This window comes from Peromyscus eremicus, chromosome 1, assembly GCF_949786415.1.
Source record: "Peromyscus eremicus chromosome 1, PerEre_H2_v1, whole genome shotgun sequence".
Lineage (NCBI taxonomy): Eukaryota > Metazoa > Chordata > Mammalia > Rodentia > Cricetidae > Peromyscus > Peromyscus eremicus.
The window spans coordinates 76,491,870-76,504,464 of record NC_081416.1 but is presented as its reverse complement, the minus strand read 5'-3'; the positions used below and the strand labels follow the sequence as shown (position 1 = coordinate 76,504,464).

Here is a 12,595-nt window from a genome sequence, read left to right as displayed (position 1 = left end):
GAGAAGGCAGTTGAAGCAAAGCCTGGTTATCAAATGGCATCAGAGATCTGAGAAGGATACATTTTACCTGAGTTAGCGATTGAGAGTGACAGAGACTTACCTGCTGGCTACCTAGACAGCCACCCCAGGGTTGTTGAGGTCAGAGGTCTCAGGGCAACATCAGTCTTCAGCTGCCAGGCCTCAGAAGATCTGACAGTTGTGGGGTAGGAACTTGTGGGAAGGACCAGCCTACCTTGTCTAGGCAGAAGTGAGGCAATGGGTTCCAGAGTCCTGTTGTCCGTGGTCTGAAGAAGGCCCTGGCAGCAGTCAAGGTTCTTCTGTGCCCATCTCAGTGGCTGGTGCTGCCACTCTGGAGCAAGTTCTGGGTGGAGGCTCTTCCGTGCCCATCCATCTTCTTTGGAGGAAATAAAGGTGCTACCAGGAGCCAGCCTGTCTCTCTATCATGAAAAGCTTTTTAATCAAACATTTTAAATGCCATATTCTGCAGATCTCTGAGCATTTGAGGGTGGTCTGTCCGTTAGGTATGAATGACTGACTAGTGTTCTCTAAGTCTCCAATATGTCAGCAGCTTTCATAAGACTAGGACTTACTGTCTCCTGAGAAGGCAAAGAAGAGTGACAGGGGAAAGATCCCAGGAGAAAAGGGGCTTGTGAGTTGGGGTGTGGCCCAACTCTGAGAAAAGAACCCTCTGAGAAAAGGACCCTCTCAGGGAATCAGAAACTCCATTATAGCATATATATTTTGTTTATCAAATGTCTTATTTATCAAACATATGTCATCATTTATTTACATTCTCTAGAGGTGTAAATCTCTAAGTTAGCTTTTGGTAATCTGAACAGATAAATTTAGCAAGGACAAGGAGGCTTACATTCTTAAACCTGAATAGACCTTGAGTAGGGAGAGACACTTTTAAGCCATTGGCAGTGATATCTGCATCTATTATCATTTTTAAGGCCCTGTAGTTCTGATCTTTGAGTACAGCCAGATTATAATCCTGAATGATTTATATAGAAATAATAATTTCTTAAAGTCATAAATACCTCTTTGGTTCTGCATAAAGAAGGTCATGTGTCTTATTGCATAAATCATTTTAGTTAATAAATCTATCAATTGACAATTATGAGTCCAGTTTTCCAGTATACCAATAGGCATTAGGTAGTCATTTTGTTCCCTATACCAGGAGGTTTACCATTAACTTAGACTTTTAGCCTGTTTTGGGAGCAGGGAGCACAGGATGACATATTCTCTTCCATAACTGCTTCAAGCTGAAACGGGGCACAGATGGTAAGAGCCCAGCGAGGCTGAAAGGCTAATCAAAGGTAAGGAAGGAATTTAGGCATTTAGGGAACCTAGGGTATTAATCAGAAGCATCTATTTGATCCAGCTATGAACAAGGAGCATTCACGTCAGCTAGCTTGGTCTATATCAGCTTTCAGTAAGTTCATGGCTCAGAGGCTGAAGTCAGTAGCGGATGCCTGGATGTGTCAGTCAGCCAAATAGAAGCCTGCTGAAACAGATATAGACTAGAGATGAGAGTTAAAATTTATGAACTTATTTGAAACTTTCAGACCCATAGTCTTAGTAATTAGGGAGGGGAGAAAAAAATACCATCCTCAGGAATAGATAGGTGAGGAAAACTCATTTATCTGGAGTTCTTTTGACCTCTGTAAAGTGGATCTAAGTTTTATGATTTCTTTTGATTCTTTGAAGCTTGTATCAATTTTTATTTTATAAAAGAACATAAAAAGCAGGTAATGGGTATCTGCAAAACAGCAGTAAACTCATACCTATAAGTTTATATTTGGAAGACAACCAAAGAAAATTCAAAATCCTGAGTTTGTGACCCAAACTGCATCAAAACTCTATTAATGTTAAAAATCTGAAATTTTAAAATCTTTTTTTTTCTTTTTCCATGTGGGAGGTTTATTGAAGGGAAGGGAGAGAAGGGGTAGAGAAGGGGGCAGAGACTGGTCCCTAGGGATGAGAATGAAGGAAGAGAAAGAGTTAAAAATCTTAATATAACAATATCATAGAAGGGGAAAGTAATTTGAAGCATTTAAATCATTTATTTTTGTCAAGAGATCTAGTAGCTTTAAGAAAAGTAAGCTTTTTTTTTTTTTTAATTTATAAAATGAGAGGCAAGTTGGCCATATCGCCAGCATGTGGCCACCGATGATGCCTGAGAACCCGGGAGGGAGAGAGAGGATAAGTCTCTGGGCCCTGCCCACACAGTGCTTAAGCAGCCTCGAAGGAGCGCCAGGTCGAGGCCAGGCTGAGACCAGAGGCTCCAGTCCTTGTCCCCATAAAACAATGTGTGGCAAGACGGAGCTTTCTTGACCTCCCCCACACACAGACGGCCCAATGCTTGAGCCACAGACAGGAAGTGACTTTTTTGCTGCCCTCAGTAAAAATGGCCCCTGACCATTTGATTGCTTTTACCAAATGTGGCAATGGACCACATGCCTTTTTTTTTTTTTTTTTTTTGTAAGATAAATGGAACAGATATGGAATACAGAATCTCAAGCATTCAAAATCAGTCAGAAACACAGTCACATGGCCATGTCAGTCACACATTCCATTTGTACACACGAAATAAACTTTTAACAGAGCTAACCAGAGGGAGATGGTGTGGCAGCTGCAGGAGGGAGGGGCAGAGAGGACAGAACAGGAGAACGGGACGTTTTGAGCAAAAGCCTGAGATGGCAGCAGGCACAGAAACAGGGAGCAGGTGGTACGGGAGCATCTAGCAGGCTAGAGCTGGGAGACAAGCGAACAGGACAGAGAAGCAAAATAGAAAAGGGGGAGGTGTTAAAATTCCTAGCCACTCCCCCATGACCGAGCATGTGCTGGCAAGACGCTTAGTCATCCCAGAGCCTTACATACTATGTAATCTGTGCCTGCGTGATCACATAATATGCGCATGTGCAGGGGGATGGAGAGTGGGAGCGTGGGGAGGTAGGGGTGGGGGATGGGACTATAAAAAGCAGGTCCCATTCATCCCTCCCCTCTCTTCCTGCATGATCCTTCCATGCGCCTAAGCACCCTTTCTGTTCCCTTCCCTTAATAAACTTTTATGGCGGGCTCTGTTGTACCTCGTGGCTTTTCTCCCACGGTAAACAGCACTGCTTAATGAATAACATTGCTCAACAAATAGCAGGAGGCGTAGAGTTTCCAAGGTGCAGGAGCATCCTGCTGCAAGACATGCTAAGCTGTAGCCATGGTGGGAGGCAGCTAACGACCAATGGATAAGCAGCATTTTCCTTGAGCGGGGTAGATCCAATAGCTAAAGTCTCTGGCGTCCCAGAGATTAAGTGAGAATGAATAAATGGCACAAGCCACTCAGTGGTCCGTAGGCAAACAGAGAATAAGGATGTTAGGCCAAAGAGCATGTGGTCGCCGAAGACTGGGGCTTACGAAAAGCTGAGAAACCACTATGGAGACACAGATCCTGAATCCTCACTCGTGCAAAATGTTCAGAAGGGAGGGGCCTACCGAGAGGATGAAGAGTCCCAGCGATCCTCCAGCTGGAAGGCACAGGGTCCCAGCATTTCTCAGACTGCAGGCGGGTAGGAGAAAATGCCAGGGGGAACCTGCCGAGTCACACAGCACCAATGTTATAAGGCTCACAGGAGGCCTTGGCAGGTTGGGCCAAGGCGCCCCAGGGGGTGAGGAAAACACACCATGCAGACGCAGCAGCAGGCTGTGGCATGGAGCAGGTGGAAAGTCACTCATACCACGTAGACACATGTCCACGTTGAGAGTTTATTTTGGGGGGAGGGGAGGGTGCACACTTCGTGGGAATAGAAAGGGGGGGGTTTCTCTTAAAGGGGACTTTATGTAAGATGACGTCAGGATCCTGAGCAGGTGCTAGCAGCCAGTAAGACCACCAAGAACAGAAGCAGGAGTGGAGTGGAGTGGAGCCAACCAACCGGAGTCTAGAAGACAAGCTGTGTGTGCCAGAGGGCAGAGCTGGAGGAGTGACCCAAGCCCTTTGCAGGATCCAGAAGATCATGAGTGGATACCAGACGTTGGGTAGTTGGAATTTTGATTGTGAAGTGAATCTCAGATAATTGAACAGAGTTATTTATACTGTTGGAATTTGATTTTGCTTGGTTCAAATTGTGATAGTTGTTTCCTCTTGAAGAAGGTATTTAATTTAATTTTTATTTTTAAAGGAGCCCACAGATAAATGACTTGAATTTTTAAAAGAGATTGACTATTTTAAAGACTGAAATTTTAATGTTTGAATTTGTAAAGACCGTGGGACTTTTAAGATTATTTGTGATTTTGATGTGAGGTCTTGGAGATGAATTGCCAGAGACTTGCTTTGGCAGGGCTTCAGGTCTCAAAGAGGATGTGTAGAGTTGGGGGTGGGGGGACAGTCTAAGGGCGAATCAGGATGGCTGCCAGTGAGTTATTGAAAAAGACTACATACACCTTTTATTGCACAGAGGATTAAACAGGAGACAAGGGGCATGTGAGCTGGGGTGTGGCTTGAGGTCAGGGGTTGAGGAATATAGCATGGACCTTGACAACAGGCACCAGTCATATGTTAATGGAAGGGCCACAAGTTCCTCTTGCCAAAGATAAGAAGGACTGCTTTAGCAAGCAGGAACTTTCCTCAAGCCCCCAAGGGAACTGAGACCCCTATATCAAATGCCTGGCTTTGGGGAAAGGACTTCTTCTGGGGAGCAGACGCTACACTACAATTTAAGAGCAATTTTCATTCCTCAAGGGGATAAGCCCTGAGCTGTTCCCTAATTGTATCCCTTCGTGTCTTACTATATGGGCCTGTTACCCTCACAGGCTCCCAAAAGGGAAGGTCCTGATGTCTTACCCTTTCCCCACTATACTGCACATTCTGATCTCTCTACACTTATTAACTGAACTCTTGCCCTTACTGGCCTCAGGCTTGGGATCTGAATTGCAGGCATTTCATCCTTGGGGTCAGGTGTGTCTAGTAAATCTCTAACTTTTTCTGTTCTTGGTGTAATTAGGAGGGCACAATGGGATTCCTGGTTCCACGGTGGTGGGGATTTTTTTCCAAAGAGTTCTTTTGTTTAGAGAGGCTACCATTGTACACATTTTTTATACTTTACCAAAGTTCACAGAAAATTCCCAAAGGGAAGGGCATTAATAGTGAGAATCATTAAAAATCAAAGTTAAAATGTTCTGTAGAAGTGTGGCCAAAATATCAAAATGCTGGAACTTTGTTGAGCAGCAATGGACACCATTTAGTCCCCACCAATGAATAAAGGATTGTGGCTTAATAGTAATGTGTTTGTGTCAAGCTGACAAGGGGTCAGTTGTACTGACTGGATTTGTGTGTCAACTTGACACAAGCTAGAGTCATCAGAGAGGAAGGAGCCTGAGTTTAGGAAATGCTTCCAATGAGATCCAGCTGTAAGGCATTTTCTCAATTAGTGATTGATGGGGGAGGGCCTAGCTAATGGTGGGTGATACCAGCCCTGGGCTGGTGGTCCTGGGTTCTATAAAAAAGCAGGCTGAGCAAGCCAGGGGAAGCAAGCCAGTGAGCAGCACCTTCCCTGGCCTCTGCATCAGCTCCTGCCTCCAGGTTCCTGCCCTGCTTGAGTTCCTGTCCTGGCTTCCTTCAATGATGAACAGCAGTATGGAAATGTAAGGCAAATAAACCCTTTCTTGCCCAACTTGCTTTTTGATCATGGCTTTAGTCACAGCAATAGAAAGCCTAAGTAAAACAGCTGGGAAAACTGGATTCTCACAATAGAAAGTACGAAACTGAAACTATACTTCTCAGCTTACACAAAAAGTCAACTAGGAGTGAACAAAGCTTGATGTAAGAACTGAGACTTTAATAGAGGAAAACATCTTGAGATATGAGCAAAGGCAAGGCCTTTCCGGAAGGATTCCAATAGCACAGAAAACTGTCCCAAGCATTTGCATAGAATGTCAAAGCTTCTCTTGGGCAGGTGAGATGGCCCAGCAGGTAAAGGCACTTGCTACCAAGCCTGAGGACCTGGGTTCAATCACCAAGACCCACATGGTGTGGAGAATCCTCGTAGTTCCCTGACATCCATACCTGTGCCTCAGCATGCACATGCTCACACACACACACACACACACACACTAAATGTAATAATTTTAAAAATAAGTAAATAAAAGCTTCTCACATATGAGGGGGAGGAGGGGAAAGAGGAAAACCTGCTCTGTGAAGGAAACCATAAGCAGAGTGAGGAGACAGGCTGAGGGGGCCTGTCACAGCTATGCTTTAGGTATCAAGAATGTAAACACCAAAACAATCATCTAGTCAATAAATGGGCCAGTGAACTGACAATCCAAAAGAAGTACAAATAGCCAGTAAGAAGTCTTGTGGGGGTGGGGGGATCTGAGTTGCTCACCTTTAATCCCAGCACTGAGATGCCTAATCTGGCATCACTCTGTGAATTCCAGGACAGCCAGGGCTAAATAGAATAAAGAGATCTTGCCTCAAAAAAATTAATTAAAAAAAAAAACAATAAAAAAATGACTGAAAACTTCCTTCATTTGATGGGAAATGTTTTGTGTGCCCAAGAATCACAGTGAACACTGTTATAAGATTTTACAATTATAGCTGCCTTTCTTGTGCTATTTTGTTTTCCTAGGATTACTAATTTCTTTTTTCCTCACTGGTAATATTATTATTATTATTATTATTGAAAATAGATTCTTCGGTTATCTTTAAGAGGCTGATCACTGGGAGTTTGACCATGCTCCAGTGAGTACATGGGCAACACCATTGGACTTGGTATTTTTTTTCTTCTTTTGTTTTGGGCGGGGTTATAAGGATGGGGATGGACTGGGAAGTGAACAGGATCAGGGTGCACGATGTGAAATTTCCAAATAATCAATAAAAACATTAAGTTAAAAAAAAAAAAAGAAAATAGATTCTTCTTTTATCCTGACCACAGTTCCCCCCTGCCACTTTTTCCAGCCCTCCCCCCCACTTCCCTTCTCCCCACAGATTCACTCCCCTTCCATTTCCCTTCAGAAAAGAGCAAGCCTCCAAGATGCAACCAAACACGACAAAACAAGATCCAATAAGACAAAGCAAAAGCCCTCACATCGAGGCTGGACGAGGCAACTCAGTGGTAGGAAAGGAGTCCCAAGAGCAGGCAAAAGAATCAGAGACACACTCACTCCCACTGTTGCGAATTCCACAAAAACACCAAGCTAACAGCCGCAACATGTATGCAGAGGACCTGGCGCAGACATATGCAGGCCTGGTGCTTGCCTCAAAGCCAAAATTTGATCACTCGGTAAATAGCTTTGTATTTAATACAAAGAATTTCCATTATAGAATCGGTCAAGTTCAAAGAAAATGCTGGGACACCATTAAAAAGAGCTATCTGGTAAGCTTTTAATTGTAATATGACAGCTAAAAACATTACAGTAGACCCAGGAAGTAATTCTATCTTGAGAAACTTTTACTGGATGCTTTTTTTTATTCTCTTAGAATAGCAGTGTGCTTACTTTTAGCTCAACCTCAAACTCTCTGCCAGTTCTCTAAATCATTTCTTGACAGCTCAGGTAGATTAGGTGGTTTGCAAATTTCATCCCATGTCTCTGCTTAGGTTCCTGCCCTGCAGGGAGCCAAGCCACCTGCCCCCACACCTGTGGTTCGGGGCATCTTTCTCTTAACGCTCCCTGAAGAGCGTCTTCTCTTTCCTGTGTCGAATCTCCAGTCCCTCTGAGCAACTGTCTGCTCTTACTCGGTTTTCTCTTGTTTTTGTAGATTGCATTGTCCCTGTGTTTCCCCAATAACTGGTGTATAGGTTATCTGAAAGCTTACCAAAAACCTTTCTATTGCTATTATAAGCTATTGCCACATCAGTTTCCAAAGTGCCTGCTACGGCTTTTGCCTCTTGTCTGTCCGGGCCGACACCTTCGCTCATCACTTTTTGTCCTTTTTCAAACGGGGTTTCTTGTTGTTGTGTCTTTTGTTGTATTTTTTGAGACAGGGTCTCTCTGTATAGGCCAGTCTAGGCTTAAACTCAGTCCTTCCAGCCCACCTTCCTATTGCTAATATTACATGCCAATGCTGCCACGTTGGCCTATATCCACCCGCTTTCCAGCATTTCTGCCAGCAGCAGAAGCTGTGGCCCTCCATACACCCCACCTTCTGCCTGATGGTCACTGCACACGCCTCTCTGGCACTTTGATTTGCATTTCCCTGGCCCCTGGGGAGGTTGGGAATCTGTTGTGTATTTATTTGCTGTTTGAACTTGCTTCTTTATAAACTGCTTTTTCATGCTCTTTTCCTTTCTCAGCTGTCTTACTGTTCTGAGTCTATAAGGACTGCCCTGAAGACAGCGACTTGCCTGCCCTACTTGCAAGTGTAGCTTGGCCTCCAATTTTTCATAAGGTAGTTTCTCATATTTTCCCTCTAATACTTTTATATTAGATGGAAATATAAAATATGTACACAGAGTCTCTGTCACTCAAGGTGAACTCAAATCCTCAGTCTTTCTGCTCAGTCTCCCCACTGCTGGTATCAGAGTTGTGTACCGCGGGGCAGTGGTGGCACACGCCTTTAATCCCAACACTCGGGAGGCAGAGGCAGGCGGATCTCTGTGAGTTCGAGGCCAGCCTGGGCTACCAAGTGAGTTCCAGGAAAGGCGCAAAGCTACACAGAGAAACCCTGTCTCAAAACAAACAAAAACAAACAAAAGACAAAAAACAGAGCTGTGTGCCAACATGCCTGGCTCAGTTGGACGTTACCTGACATTTCACTGAGAGTATAGGGAAGCTGTCTGCAGAGTCTCTCGGCTTCTCATGTTTGTCGTGGTTTGTTTGGTTCTTGTCATTTGTTCCTTGGTTTGCTGTGTGTGTCAATTTTATGTCAAGATCACATTCTGTGTAACATGGCGGAGTCAGGATGCTTGGTTCTTGCTGGCCAATTAGTTTATCCAATCAATGAGCCCCAGGTTCAGTAAGAGATTGTCTTAGAGAACTAAGGTGGAGAAGAAATTGAGGAACTGATGTCAACCTGTAGCCTACATGCTCGTTCTCTCCTCTCTCTCTCTCTCTGTCTCTCTGTCTCTCTCTCTCTCACACACACACACACACACACACACACACACACTTAAAAGAAAAAGATCATGTGAAATGATGGCAATCGGCAATCATCTTTCGGGACTGACCTGAAATGAAGAGACACTCTTGCTGATCACTTACTTTGAAAGAAAAAAAAAGATCATGCTGCCTCTCTAAAATAAGAGTTCCCATTGTCTGCTGTAACCTAGATAATGTAGGTGCCCCTGGGACAAGTCAGAGGTGTCACCTCCTCTGGGATGTGGTCCCTAAACTTAGAACCTTAGCACATCTCATAGATACAAGTTCTAAGTTTGTTACCTTCATTTTGTTTTAGTTTGTTTTAGAGACAGGGTTTCTCTGTGTAGCCCTGGCTGTCCTGGAACTCTCTGTAGACCAGGCTGGCCTTGAAGATTCACCTTCCCCTGCTTCCTGAGTGCTGAGATTAAAGACCTGTGCCACCACCACCCGGCGTTACCTTTGTCTTTATCACTTTATCTGAAGGGATTTTAAATCTTCAAAACCTGCTACCTTTATAAGTAATTCTTAATTATTTATTTATTTTTATTTTCTGTACATTGGTGTTTTGCCTGCATGTGTATCTGTGTGAGGGTGTCAGGTCCCCTGGAACTGGAGTTACAGACAGGTGTGAGCTGCCATGTGGGTACTGCGAATCGAACTCAGGTCCTCTGGAAGAGCAATCAGTGCTCTTAACCACTGAGCCATCTCTCCAGCCCACATAGGTAATTTTTTAAGGCTAATTCCTGTCTGACCTGTAACTCACTATGTAGACTAGTCTCTCCTCGACGCAAGAGACTCACCTGCCTATGCTTCCAGAGTGCTGAGATCAAAGGAATGCATGTGCCACCACACCCACCTGATCATTTTATAAGTGTGGATGTGAGAGGGGTAGATGGGAAGGGGGGGATACAGAAAGAGAGGAGGGAGGGGAAACTGTGGCCGATATGTAAAATAAAAGAAAAATTTTAATTAAATAAAATAAATTAAATTCAAAAAACACTACCAAAAGCAAAAAATAAATAAATAAAAAGTAAAGTGTTTTATAACACAAACTAAATGGAGACCCAAGGGTCAAGTTAAGGTATTTTATAGCGTTCTCATCCTTGTCGCAGGCCCAGGGAAGGCACATGCACTACCCACTGCCTTTTCCTAACGGCTGGTGTCTGTTGACGTCGGGTAGCGTCCGCTTCCACGAGCTCCTTGCAAGGAAGTCAGACCTCGGGGCGCAGCTTTCGATTTATCTCCCTTCTTCTTCTTTTCTTCCTTGAAGTAGAAAACGTGCCCACATTTGAACCTTGGTGTTTCCTTGCTCTGGAACAACAGACAGACAACAGACAGACAGACAGACTCTAGGGGCAGCGAGACAAACGAGGTTTGAAGGCAGCCTCCACGGCGGTGCTAGCTAACGGGTACCTGTGGGGGGCTAATTTTCTCAACTGTAAAACAGGTCTGTGCAGCGCTTTAAGAAGTTGAAGTCCTCAGAGCAGATTCTCCATAGATGTGTCCTGTTTGTCCCCACCCCACCCCACCCCACCTCTAACAGGAGGAAACCGCACTTTGTTGAATGGGCTGGAGGTAGGAGGTACCCCCGAATCCAATAAAGAAAGTAGGTTAGTGCTCAGAGGTAATCTAGCTGGGATGTAGATGATGTGGGATTAGCCCGATACTGCAGATGGAGAAAGTGAGGTATGGGAGGTAAATTGCTTGCTGAAGGTCACGCAGCTACAAAGTGTTGAATCTTCCTGACTCTGGGCCTCTCCATCATGGGCTGTGTTGTGTCCCCTGTGAATCTGGGCGACTCTGCAGCCTCCCACAGCCACCTACACACTAGCTTCTACATACCCTCACACTTTTCATACTGCCCTGACATGACTCACCGTCTGCCTCCCTCGGAGAGGCCTCCCCACGAGGGCCTCAGTTCGCGTCTTACTCGAGGCTTTTCTTGGTTCCCACCCCTCCCCCACCTGGGTGGTGGGAGCAGCTTCTCACACCTGCTGCTCCGTTTAGGACTGAGCGCAGAGGCGGTGGCGGGCGGGGCTCCTGCAGGAGGCCAGAGGCCTGGTCCCAAAGTGGCAGTACGGGGGTAAGGGGCACACTGTCCCTGCAGTACCCTAGCTCCCCTCATCCTGGGAGACAGCAGACAGCCTCTAAAAACCTGTCAGCTGAGAACCAGTACGGGCTTCATGGAAAGATCCTGTCTCAAAAAGAAGTGAGCCCAGAGGTGGTGGTGCACCAGAGGCAGGAATCTCTGAGTTCAAGGCCAGTCTGGCCTATAGAGTAAGTTCCAGGACAACCAGAGCTACACAGAGAAACCCTGTCTCAAAAAACAAAAAACAAAAAGAAAAAAAAAAAATTCTTAGGTAATCTACAAGATGCTACTTACACAATCCGTAAAATGCCCTTATCCGCACGTTATCCACACGTTACATTCCAAGACAGCCAAAGGCTAACTGAAATCATGTATCCTGCCGAGAATGAACTACACCACACCACACTTCATCTGCAAACTGAGCCAGTTACTAAGTGATTTACAGGAGCTATCCTTGTCTTCAGTTAGACAAAGGGACAACACATGTCTTAGACAGGGCAGGGTAGAATCATTACACGATTCAGAATAGCATCCATTTAAAAATTATGAGTTGTTTGTTTCTAGAATTTTCTATTTAATATTCCTGGATCAATTTGCCACAGGTAACGTTAAATGACAGACTATAAATGGCAGGCGAGGAGGAAGTGAGTGTAAAGTGAAAACTGCCGGATACAAACGGTCAGAATGATACCGTGTACGTAAAGAAGGGTGGGAATAAGCACGCATGTGCGTTTGCTTCTACAGTCATAGAAAAATCTGTATTTTTGCCTTTTTGATAAAACAGGATTTATGTAGTCCAGGCTGGCCTCAAACTCACAATCATTCTGCCTCAGCACTCTGAGTATGGAGATTATAGGCATGAGTCAACATACCTGGGTGACTGTAAACCATTTTTAACATTTATTTTTGTTTATTTACTTTATTGAGAGAGAGTGTGTGTGCTTACACATGCCACAGCAAGAGTGTGGACATCAGAGACAGTTTTCAGGAGTTGGGTCTCTCCTTCTACCATGTGGGAGCTGGGGCATCAACCTGAGGTCATGGGACATGGCGACAAGCATCTTTGTCCACTGAGCCATCTCACTGGACAATTACTTGATAATAATATCAACTGTGCTTGGGACAAGGACTTGGTTGTTAGGGATGAAATGGGAGGGAAATTTTTTTCCATGGACATTTGTCCCTCAGAATCCTGGGAGGCTGAAGATACCAAAGTGTAAAGTGGCCTGGTGTTTACATGTAGCCTACAAAGTCCTCCCGGTGCCTTAGATCAACTCTGGAACAGTCATGGCACCTCCTTGCTGTGGTGAAGCTTCATGGCCAACTTAATGGGACTTAGAATCACTATGGGAACACACACACACTCCAGCTGCATCTAAGAGGGTGTCTCTAGAAAGGTTTAAGAGAGCAGGGAAGGGAAGATAGAGCCTGAATGTG

General features: G+C 44.8%; 1 long non-coding RNA gene and 1 other non-coding gene across 2 annotated transcripts; one reads left to right on the top strand and one right to left on the bottom strand.

The window, feature by feature from the left end:
* Positions 1–9,116: 9,116 nt before the first annotated feature.
* On the top strand, positions 9,117–9,190 carry LOC131903247 (small nucleolar RNA SNORD2). The gene has a single exon (XR_009377487.1). It is a non-coding gene; the product is annotated as a small nucleolar RNA SNORD2 (small nucleolar RNA).
* A 950-nt stretch (positions 9,191–10,140) lies between these two features.
* On the bottom strand, positions 10,141–11,378 carry LOC131899603 (uncharacterized). The gene is made up of 2 exons (XR_009376107.1): positions 10,947–11,378; positions 10,141–10,380 (listed from the first exon to the last, which is right to left on the bottom strand). It is a non-coding gene; the product is annotated as an uncharacterized LOC131899603 (long non-coding RNA).
* Positions 11,379–12,595: the final 1,217 nt, after the last annotated feature.